This window comes from Hordeum vulgare, chromosome 2H, assembly GCF_904849725.1.
Source record: "Hordeum vulgare subsp. vulgare chromosome 2H, MorexV3_pseudomolecules_assembly, whole genome shotgun sequence".
Taxonomy (NCBI): domain Eukaryota; kingdom Viridiplantae; phylum Streptophyta; class Magnoliopsida; order Poales; family Poaceae; genus Hordeum; species Hordeum vulgare.
The window spans coordinates 202,039,460-202,051,057 of record NC_058519.1 but is presented as its reverse complement, the minus strand read 5'-3'; the positions used below and the strand labels follow the sequence as shown (position 1 = coordinate 202,051,057).

Below are 11,598 nucleotides of genomic sequence, written 5' to 3'. Positions count from 1 at the left end.
TACATAGACATTTTGAGCATATCTGTCAAACGAATTTGCAGAAAGACAGGTCTGATCATTTCAACGAATCGCTCAAAATCCTCATCATCCTTTTTCTTGGATGGTTTGGGAGGAAAGGGCATGGGTTTCTGAACCCATGGTTCCCTTTCTTTACCATGCTTCCTAATAGTGAAGTCATTCTTATCGTATCTTCTATTCTTAGGCTGTGGGTTATCAAGATCAATAGGTTCAATCTCCACATCTTTATCATTGCTAGGTTGAGCATCTTCATGAACATCACTATTGATATTATCATTAGGCTCATGTTCATCACTAGATTGTGTTTCAGCATCAGAGACAGAGGCATCGTTTGGACTCTCAGGTGGAGCAGCAACAGGGTTGCTAGCGTGGAAGTTCCTATCATCTTTCTTCTTCTTTCTAGGATGACTAGGTGCATCAGTGCTAACTCCTTGAGAATCTTGTTCAATTCTCTTCGGATGACCCTCAGGATACAAAGGTTCCTGGGTCATTCTACCGCCTCTAGTAATGACTCTAATGGAATTGTCATTCAACTCATTGAGCAAGTCATTCTGAGCTTTAAGTACTTGTTCTACCTGAGCAGTAACCATAGAGGAATGCTTACTCAAGAGCTTAAGATCATTGACGTTTCTGTCCACACAAGCACTTAAATGACTAAGCATACAAGCATTTTGTTCCAACTGTCTGCTAACATAGTCGTTGAAACTTTGTTGCTTGGCAACAAAGTTATCAAATTCATCCATGCATAGGCTAGCAGGTTTATCAAAATGAATATCACTCTCATCAAACCTACGCAGAGAATTTACTTCTACTACCTGTATCGGGTTATCGAGACCATGGATCTCTTCGATAGGTGGTAGATTTTTGACATCTTCAGATTTAATGCCTTTCTCTCGCATAGATTTCTTGGCTTCTTGCATATCTTCAGGACTGAGGAATAGAATACCTCTTTTCTTCGGAGTTGGCTTAGGAGGTGGTTCGGGAATAGCCCAAGCATTCTCATTGCACAAGATGTTATTCAGTAGAATCTCAGCTTGTTCTACGGTTCGTTCCCTAAAAACACAACCAACACAACTATCTAGGTGGTCTTTGAAAGCATCGGTAAGTCCATTATAGAAGATATCAAGTATTTCATTCTTCTCAAGAGGGTGATCAGGCAAAGTATTCAGTAGCTACATGAGCCTCCCCCAAGCTTGTGGGAGACTCTCTTCCTCAGCTTGAGCAAAGTTGTATATTTCCTGCAAGGCAGCTTGCTTCTTATGGGCAGGGAAATATTTTTCAGAGAAGTAGTAGACCATATCCTGGGGGCTATGCACACAACCAGGAGCAAGAGAAGTGAACCAGGTCTTAGCATCATCCTTTAGAGAGAAAGAAAACATCTTGAGGATATAGTAGTGGCGGATCTTTTCCTCACTAGTGAATAGGGTGGCTATATCGTGCAGTTTGGTAAGATGGGCTACAACCGTTTCAGACTCATAACCGTGAAAAGGATCAGATTCGACCAGAGAGATTAACTCAGGGTCGACAGAGAATTCATAATCCTTATCGGTCACAAAGATAGGCGAAGTAGCAAACTTCGGGTCGTATTTCATCCTAGCGTTCAGAGATTTTTCTTTCCACTTGCGCAGTAGTCTCTCAACAACAAATCTATCCTTACACGCAAGAAAGTCTTCAGCCACTACAACACGACCCCCCTTATAGGAACGCATTTTTTCGTATTTAAAAGTCCATATATGCGTTGCTAGCGTCTTTACCAACGGTTTGGGAAGTGTCGCCTTATCCAGTCTTGCTAGCGTATAATGCAACGATTATATTTTCGATGGTAAAAGGAACCGTTGCAAGACTACAACAGATAAAACATACTTCTACAACACTTATATATGTTGGTGCTTAATGTACAAGAACCGCAACCACATTGCTTGGCTACTGATAATTTCCAACGGTTCAAGTGTAGGCACATATATAATTTGAATAATATTATTTTATATGTATATATTGTGCCAGCAATGAAACTAATGTTCCACGTAATGGTGATAATTATGAAAACAAGAGAATATACTAACGAGAGAAAGAAATCATATATTACATAAAAATGTTAGATTACAATATTGGAAATTACATGAGGAACATCATCCAAATGTGATGCATAATCTAACTATTTTCTTGCGAGTGAAACTTAAACTGAAAGCATCCATCAACATCCCTACAACTTAACCAAAACTAGACCGACAAACAACATCCAACGGGAACGACATCCCTACTACTTAAATAAAACTGAAATCATCCATCATCATCACCATGATCCAGAAAATCAACATCCTCATTGAAGTATACTTGCCACCCACCCATATATACTCATCCATTTATCTTTTGAACCTACAAAAAAGAAAACAAAATGAACAGTTAACACACAATGTATTTAGATGATGCAAGTTGTAATAAAGGCAAGGTATTAGTCATGTACAATTGTTGAAGGCCATGCAATCATTGTTTGTTTTTTTGCATTATCAAGAGTAATGCAGTTTTTGAGACACCATACAAAATTTTCAGTTTTCGCAAGTGCCATAGCAACATGCACTGTCCTGAATTAATTTATAATGTCACCACCATGAAGTTTAAATTTAGGATCCCAACTTACAATTGTAGCAAGAGTTAAGTCATTGTTATGGTTTTTCACGCACATCAAAAATACTTTATTTCTAGCCTAATAGACAAAACCAAAGTTGCCGTTGGCAGGAATCATCCTCGTCACCCATGAAAAAAAAAGACAAAAAAGAGGAACATATGAAATGAATTTGAGCACTCTTACATATAGTTCACTAGCACCCAACCAACTAAGAAAACCACCTTGAGCAGTCTGATAGCTGCATTAGCACCTTTTGTTGTTTTCTCGGTCTGCACAACACTCTCAACGCAAAAGGCAAGTGAAAAAAATATAAACCTTTTGTTGTATGTGTTGATGGAAATATACCTTGTGTGCAAAAAAAATATTTGGAAGGTCATTGCTGCGAACCATTATCCTATTCTCTTTTGGAAGGTTCCAAATATATTTCAGCTTCCACTACTTGCACCTATTTGTTTTTGCATTTTCACCTTTATATATATAACCACAGATTATAAATGTTCTGATGGTGAATAAACATATATCGCAATCAGTAAGGAATGAGCGATAGACTTACCATCTTCATTTTCATCTGCACCAACATCATCACAATCTATGAAGCCTTCTTCATCATTAGTAGTTATTTTGTTGACGTCATTACATATCTCGTTTTTGTTTTTTGGCCCCCTTTTCACACATTATGTGGATGGAATTCAAATTACACGCAATATGTGGAACATACAACATCTCAGGAATTCAAACATGAGCTTGCCTTCGCAATCATCGATTCTTTCTTCAAAGAACATGCCTACCCGAGCAATCAGGACAGTTTACATAGAACCGGATCACATCTACCAACTGATAATGCTCTCCACGTCGTTGATGTCATAGAGTAATAAGTTGCCTAAACAAACTATCGGTCTATTTGACCAAGCTGAGAATAAACAACAACATGGACAAGTAAAAGATTTATTTTGGTTATCTCCTCTGCTCAATCAATGAATAATCAATTCCAGCTATTATAATTGCTTCATCATAATCACCTCACCAAACTTGAAATCGAATGTCAACAGTTAAGTGTGAGATAACCATCCCCATCACTGAAATGGAATTTACAAAATGTTGAGTGTATGAAACAACGTGGCTCAAGACAAAATCTCTAGCAGTAACATGCTATTACCTATGTTAGTCCTGGGTTTAACTTTCAAATATGGACTCGAGAGCCAAAAAGATCTGGAGATCCCTGCAGATTACAGAATAACTGGCATCCTCAAATCTGTAATCAACTAATCGGTCCAACTAGAGTGGAATGTCTTCAAGCAACATAACTTGAAATGGTATCTCGAGATGGAGCACAATTGCAACAAAAAAGATGACAAAATAATGATTGTCAGTTTATTACAATATGAAAGTGAAAATGGTGAATTTCTGTACAGGAAAATGAAGGGTAGCACAGCTATGTTCCTTATACCTGGTTGTCAGTAGCCCTGGCATCATAAAGATTCATTTAGAACATTTGATAGGAAAGATGCTTCAAATACTTATAGAGATTCTTGTCTGTGACATATCTGCTGCAACATGACAATGACCAAAAGTTTACATGAAGTATGTAAAATACAATATAGGTTATTTCAGAAACTAAAGTATATAGCACAACGAGATTTGAAGATATACTATTCAATCCAGGAGATACACCAAACATAAGAATTTTGATAGGATCCATTAACAGTTCTCGTGCTTCATTAAGCACATGAGTAAAGACGAAAAACAAGCTAACCTTGGCTCTAGTCTAGCCCTGCTCTTCCTAGTCTCGTTACCTACCAAAAAATATGAGATATTAGAGATGTCATGTTGGCCTGGTAGAATTTACAACCTATGATAGAAGACCCATTCACTGTCACCTCAACGATCACCCGCGTGGACGGCGAGCGAACCTATGCATGTCATCTTGTTGAAAAGACTGAGGAGAGAGAGCAAGCTTTGTGCATGCATGTGTGACTGCTAAGAGAAAAAAGCGTGAGAAGAGAGACTATATTGTCCTGCCAGACCTAGTCTTTCTGCATAATACTTTCTCCTTTCGTCGCTGTTTTTGTGCATAATTACTCTGGTACTGCAAAGCAACTCTAGTTGGATAGTGTCTAGAACAAATTTTATTGCCTCTTGACGGACTAAGACTGGAGGGTGCCGGGACACCCGGCTGTCGTCGCACCTTTTCGACATATGAATCAATGTCAGATTAAACTAGAATCAAAATCTCTAAGTAATTTTTTTGTTGACAAAAAAGCTGCCCACGAGCTTTTCATTGAAATAGAAGGGGTAGAAATACAACCCGGTCCTAGCCTAAGTGCCCAGATGGCACACATCATAAACGTAAACTGTGACTAAAACTTCTAATCAGGTTCTAATGGCATGGGGATCAAGCAGGTGTTCCTATTCCTCCCTGCTAATGTCCAGGTGTCAATGTCTTCCACAATGCTAGAGGGAGCCTGCATCGGTGTTGTTCGTTTGTTCTCGAAGACAAATCACGATGAGGTAACTCCGCAAACAAAATTTGAAAAACATATCTCTCTGTATATCTATTGGTGGGTGGAAAAATACAGCTGAGAACTAATACGGAGGGGATGAATTGCAGCAGTGAGATGGGGTAAGGATCAAGGCACTACCTACAGGAACTCGCAGGATTGCTGCCACCACGTACTAGCCGGATCTGGAGAATCTACCAGCCAGATTGGCCATGCAAGAGAGATGTGAATTGATTAATAAAACAGATTGGTAGAGTAGGGATCAAAAGAGGTTGAATTATGGGAGCAAAGCCCGGGAACTAACCTTGCTCGGCTCATGGTGATGCTTCCGCCACCGGCCGCCGGGCGTCCGATGAATCCGAGTAGGAGATGAGGAAGGGAATCGTGTTGGTATGGGGGAGGTTTCCGATTTTATTTGCGCAGTTACCACGTCATGATCTCTTTGACCGATATTAGTCTCCATCCTGGATTCCAATTACAAGTGGGGCCATGGTAATAAAGCGCGCGTAGTTAAATTTTTTTTTTGCCAGGTTAGTCGTTGTTGGCAGGAGAGAATGGAGGGAAAGGTGAAAATAAATACATGGGAGTCTAACAATTTGAAGCGAATCAAATTATAAATTTTAATATGTTCATGTGGCTTGTGAGCGAAACTTGTACATATATTTGTGCCAAACAGAATGTGCTACTTCTATCTCTGTAGAAATTAAATGTGACATGGATGAAGTAAAAAATTAATTCTACTGCTCAAACGATAGAAAAAAATTAATCCAAAAACAACAAATTTATTTGTTACGACCTACATGTATAATTGCCATTCAAGATCACTAGTTATCATCCATCAAATCCAAGATCACTAGTTGTCCCCTACACGCAATTGTGGCGTCCAGATCGGACGCCGCGTGAGGATGAGACGCCCTTATCGGCGCACATCATCGTGTCCATTGTGGTGAGGACGGCACGACAGAAGTGGAGGAACACACCAATTCCATCAAGGAAGAGGTGTCGTCGGCGAGTGCCAAGGTGAGCAGCAACCTCCTCCATTACCTCGGTGGCTGTGACAGCGCCAACTCCTCATCAGAGGCCCTAGTGTCCATTGAGCACACAGCGGCAACACAGGTGGTGTTGTAGGAGCGGTGCAACATGACAAGTCCGTCAAGGAATGCCCCCATTGTTTTGCTCGACGGATTAGAACATATTTTTGCGCCATACTCATTGTCTGTACCGGGGTGTCTAATTAATTTCTTTTTGTGCTGAATTAATTTTATTTTTAACTATGTTTGTAGCCTTATAACAGATATAGTTTGCAATCAATACATGGCAACACATAAGATCTCTTGCACTACAACATGGTCTCGACCTGCAAGTCAGCAACGCATATGCTACATCGCTTGTATCCGTATCTACTATGAATTTTGCAACAAATAGTCAAAACGATGTCGAATATGTGTTGCTTTATCGGGGGTATCCTTGTAGTGAGCTATCTCTCCCTCCATAACATAACATTCAGGCATAACAGGCAGTTTAGGCATAGTAGCAGGTTCTACTTCAATAGTATCAGCAGTTTCAGAAGTATCATCACATCTAGCAGCAACCCTAGCAAGTTGTGCATCAAGGAATGCACCTAGTGGCGAAGCAGTATCAAGCATAGCATCATCAGTCAAAGCAGTATCAAGCATAGCATCATCAGTCATAGTATCAAGCATAACATCATCAGGCATAGTATCAAGCATAGCATCATGGGCAGTATAAGTAGCATCATCAAGCACAGGCGACATATCAAGATTTCTAGTAGGAGGCAAAGTCGCAAACTTACTCAAAACTAAAGGTGAATCAAGTGCAGAGCTAGATGGCAGTTCCTTACCGGTCCTCGTAGTGGAAGGCAAGATTTTAGTTCTTGGATCTTTCGGATTCCTCATAGTGACGAGAAGACGTCAATCCCAAGTGACTCAGAGAATATAGTTGTGCTTCCCCGGCAACGGCGCCAGAAAAAGGTCTTGTTAACCCACAAGTGTAAGGGATCGCAATAGTTTTCGAGGGTAGAGTATTCAACCCAAATTTATTGATTCGACACAAAGGGAAGCGACAGAATATTCTCAAGTATTAGGAGCTGAGTTTGTCAATTTCAACCACACCTGAAAGATTAGTGTCTGCAAGCAAAGTATCAGTAGCAAAGTGGTATGATAACAACGGTGCCACAAACAGATCTATTGACGGCAGACTATTCCTAACTTGTTGTATCAATGTCGCCAGTAAAGTGTTGCAGCAAGTAACATCCAAGTAGCAAGTAACAACAGTAGTGACAGCAGTAGCAAGTAACAGCAGTAGCAGTAGAGCAAGTAACAGCAGTAGTAGCAGAGTAACATCAGTAGCAACAGACTAACAGCATCAGCAGTAACAACAGTAGCAGCAAAGTGACGTAGCAAGGACCAATAGTAAAAGACTCGTAGGCAATGGATCGGTGATGGATGAGTGTGCCGGATGTGATTCATCATGTAACAGCTATAACACGGAGAGATATGTAACTAGCTCCCGTTCGTCAATCTAATGTAGGCATGTATTCCGTATGTAGTCATACGTGCTTAGGGAAAAAAATTGCATGACATCTATTGTCCATCCCTCCCGTGGCAGCGGGGTCCTAATGGAAACTATGAGATATTAAGGTTCTCCTTTTAGTAAAGAACCGGACCAACGCATTAACACACGGTGAATACATGAACTCCTCATACTATGGTCATCTCCGGGAGTGGTTCCGGCTATTTTCACTCCGGGGTTGCCGGGTCATAACACATAGTAGGTGACTACAACTTGCAAGATAGGATCTAAAACACACATATATTGGCGACAACATAATAGGTTCAGATCTGAAATCATGGCACTCGGGCCCTAGTGACAAGCATTAAGCATAGCCAAGTAGTAGCAACATCAATCTAGAACAAAGTGGATACTAGGGATCAATCCCCATCAAAACTAACTCAATTACATGATAGATCTCATCCAACTCATCACCGTCCAGCAAGCCTACGATGAGATTACTCACGAACGGTGAAGAGCATCATGGAATTGTCGATGGAGGAAGGTTGATGATGACGATGGCGACGATTTCCCCTCTCCGGAGCCCCGAACGGACTCCAGATCTGCCCTCCAGATGAAGAACATGAGGTGGCGGCGCCTCCGTATCGTAAAACGCGATGAATCCTTCTCTCTGATTTTTTTTCCGGGTGAGACGGAATAAATAGAGCTGAGTTTGGGGGCGGTGGTGCCACATGGGCCCCACAAGCCCTCACGGCACGGCCAAGGGGGGTGGCCGCGGCCCAGGGGCTTGTGGCCCACTGGCACAGTCCCTCCTGTGGATCTTTGCGCATGAATTTTTTTTTATTCCAGAAAAATTCTCCGTAAATTTTCAGGACATTCCGAGAACTTTTATTTCTGCACAAAAACAACACCATGGCAATTCTGCTGAAAACAACGTTAGTCCGGGTTAGTTCCATTCAAATCATGCAAATTAGAGTCCAAAACAAGGGCAAAAGAGTTCGGAAAAGTAGATACGACGTAGACGTATCATGTAGCAATTGTAGAGAACGAAAGAATGATTGAGTATGTGGATTTGCTTTACAAGATCTTATTTGACTCTTTCTGATGTTGTGATAAATTGCAATTGCTTCCATGACTAAAGGATATCGGTTGTTACTTCTCGGTAAGGTTCTTGATCGATGCTTTACTTTGTGAAGGAATTATCACTTTAGCATGGGAGATTATATGCTGGTATTGTTGTTCTGATCATGATCATGATGCATGCATGTTCGTATCTTGTTTTGTAGACACCTCTCTCCCTAAACATGTGGACATATTTATTGTGCTAGGCTTTCGCTTGAGGACAAGCGAGATCTAAGCTTGGGGGAGTTGATACGTCCATTTTGCATCATGTTTTCATGTTGATATTTATCGCTTCTTGGGCTGTTATTTCACGGTACAATTCTTATGCCTTTTCTCTCTTATTTTGCAAGGTTTACATGAAGAGGGAGAATGTCGGCAGCTGGAATTCTGGCCTGAAAGTGGAGCAAAGTTGAGATACCTATTCTGCGCAACTCCAAACGCCGTAAAAATCAACGAGGATTTTTTTCCTGATTTATAAAAAATACTAGGCCGAAGAAGCGCCAGAGGGGTGCCAGGGGGTGGCCACAAGCCTGCACGGCGCGGCCACCCCCCCAGGTCGCGCCATGAGGGCTTGTGGGCAGCCTGCTGGCCCACTAGCCCCCCTCTTCTGCTATAGGAAGGGTTTCTTCTGGAAAAAACTCAGGGAGGAGCTTTTTCGTGGATTCGCCGCCGCCACAAGGCGGAACTTGAGTAGAACCAATCTAGAGCTCCGGTAGGACGATCCTGCCGGGGAAACTTCCCTCCCAGAGGGGGACATCGTCGCCATCGCCATCACCAACACTCCTCTCACCGGAGGGGACTCGTCACCATCAACATCTTCATCAGCATCATCTCATCTCCAAACCCTAGTTCATCACTTGTAACCAATCTCCGTCTTGCGACTCCGATTGGTACTTGTAAGGTTGCTAGTAGTGTTAATTACTCTTTGTAGTTGATGCTAGTTGGATTACTTGGTGGAAGAGTTTATGTTCAGATCCTTGATGCTACTCATTACCTCTCTGGTCATGAATATGATTATGCTTTGTGAGTAGTAACTTTTGTTCCTGAGGACATGGGATAAGTCATGCTAATAATAGTCATGTGAATTTTGTATTCGTTCGGTATTTTGATGTGTTGCATGTTGTTTTTCCTCTAGTGTTGCTATATGAACGTCGACTACATAACACTTCACCATTATTTGGACCTAGAGGAAGGCATTGGGAAGTAGTAAGTAGATGATGGGTTGCTAGAGTGACAGAAGCTTAAACCCTAGTTTATGCGTTGCTTCGTAAGGGGCTGATTTGGATCCACTAGTTTAATGCTATGGTTAGACTTTGTCTTAATTCTTCTTTCATAGTTGCGGATGCTTGCGAGAGGGGTTAATCATAAGTGGGATGCTTGTCCAAGTAAGGGCAGTACCCAAGCGCCGGTCCACCCACATATCAAACTATCAAAGTAACGAACGCGAATCATATGAACATGATGAAAACTAGCATGACAGAAATTCCCGTGTGTCCTCGGGAGCGTTTTTCCTTCTATAAGACTTTGTCCAGGCTTGTCCCTTGCTACAAAAGGGATTGGGCCACTTTGCTGCACCGTTGCTACTTTTGTTACTTGTTGCTCGCTACGAATCATCTCACCACACAATCACTTGTTACCGACAATTTTTCAGTGCCTGCAGATTTTACCTTGCTGAAAACCACTTGTCAGATCCTTCTGCTCCTCATTGGGTTCGACACTCTTACTTATCGAAAGGACTACGATTGACCCCCTATACTTGTGGGTCATCAGGATGCCCGTGTGCTTATGAAGCTGAGACCTCATCTGCCAACCCAGGATGCATCTCACCTAGTTTCGGAGGACATGAAGAAGAGGAAAGATGCAGGGTTGAGGAAGTGGAGATCTGTTGATCCATATGCTGTGAGAAGGCGAACTGTTGTTGATCCCCGCTTTCACACAAGGGAACAACAAGATTTCTATGAGACGGGTCTGCTTGACAAGAATCCCGTAGTCAGCGACATGAGATATGTCGATTGGGAATACATCAAGGCCAATGAACACTATTTTCCTCATGTGGGAGAAAATTTCAGGATGGTCTATATTGAAGATTTTGTTGGCAAATAGATGACTACATGGAATGATGAGATGATCATGCAATTCTATTACACCGCTCATTTCTATTCTGATGGAAGAAATGTTTGGATGACTGAGGGCCACCGGTATGAATCCACTGTTGATGAATGGGCCACCATCATTGGTGGTCCTAAAGCACGTGAAGAGGACTTGGATGTTTATTCACAGCTCAAGAGGAATCACAACTCCATGGCCAAGATGTACAAGGTTGTGCCCAGTGATTATCTGTCGTCTCACAAATTTGGCTCTGTCTACTTTTTGCGAGCAGGAATACCCACTACGAAAACTATCATGATACACGCCCTCATGCCCAAATCAGGTGATGGCAAGATGATTATAGGTTATTCCATCAACATGTTGCATCATCTAGACACCCACACCCAGTTCCGAGTGATGGACTCGATAGTTGAGACTGTCAAGAGGACTGCTGCAGATCAGAAGAGATCTTGTGGATATGCTCCATACATTCAGATGCTCATCAATGCCACGATTGGCAAGCATGCATATCAACTTGATCATCCCCATCTGCAACTCCACCCTGATTTTGAGGATAATGAAGTTGTGATGGATGAGACCCATCCTAGCTCAGCTACTGCTAGAGAAGCAGCAGCTGCAGATGCTGCTAGGAATGCTCCAGCTCAACCCCCATAGCTCAAAACCAGAGATGAGAGGATGTCCTTCTTGGTCAGC

General features: G+C 41.9%; 2 long non-coding RNA genes across 2 annotated transcripts; both read right to left on the bottom strand.

Annotated features, from left to right (window-relative positions):
• Positions 1–2,080: 2,080 nt before the first annotated feature.
• LOC123429916 lies at positions 2,081–2,857 on the bottom strand. The gene is made up of 2 exons (XR_006622779.1): positions 2,828–2,857; positions 2,081–2,394 (listed from the first exon to the last, which is right to left on the bottom strand). It is a non-coding gene; the product is annotated as an uncharacterized LOC123429916 (long non-coding RNA).
• A 1,281-nt stretch (positions 2,858–4,138) lies between these two features.
• Positions 4,139–5,498, bottom strand: LOC123429915. The gene is made up of 3 exons (XR_006622778.1): positions 5,447–5,498; positions 5,284–5,336; positions 4,139–4,191 (listed from the first exon to the last, which is right to left on the bottom strand). It is a non-coding gene; the product is annotated as an uncharacterized LOC123429915 (long non-coding RNA).
• Between the last annotated feature and the right edge of the window lie 6,100 nt (positions 5,499–11,598).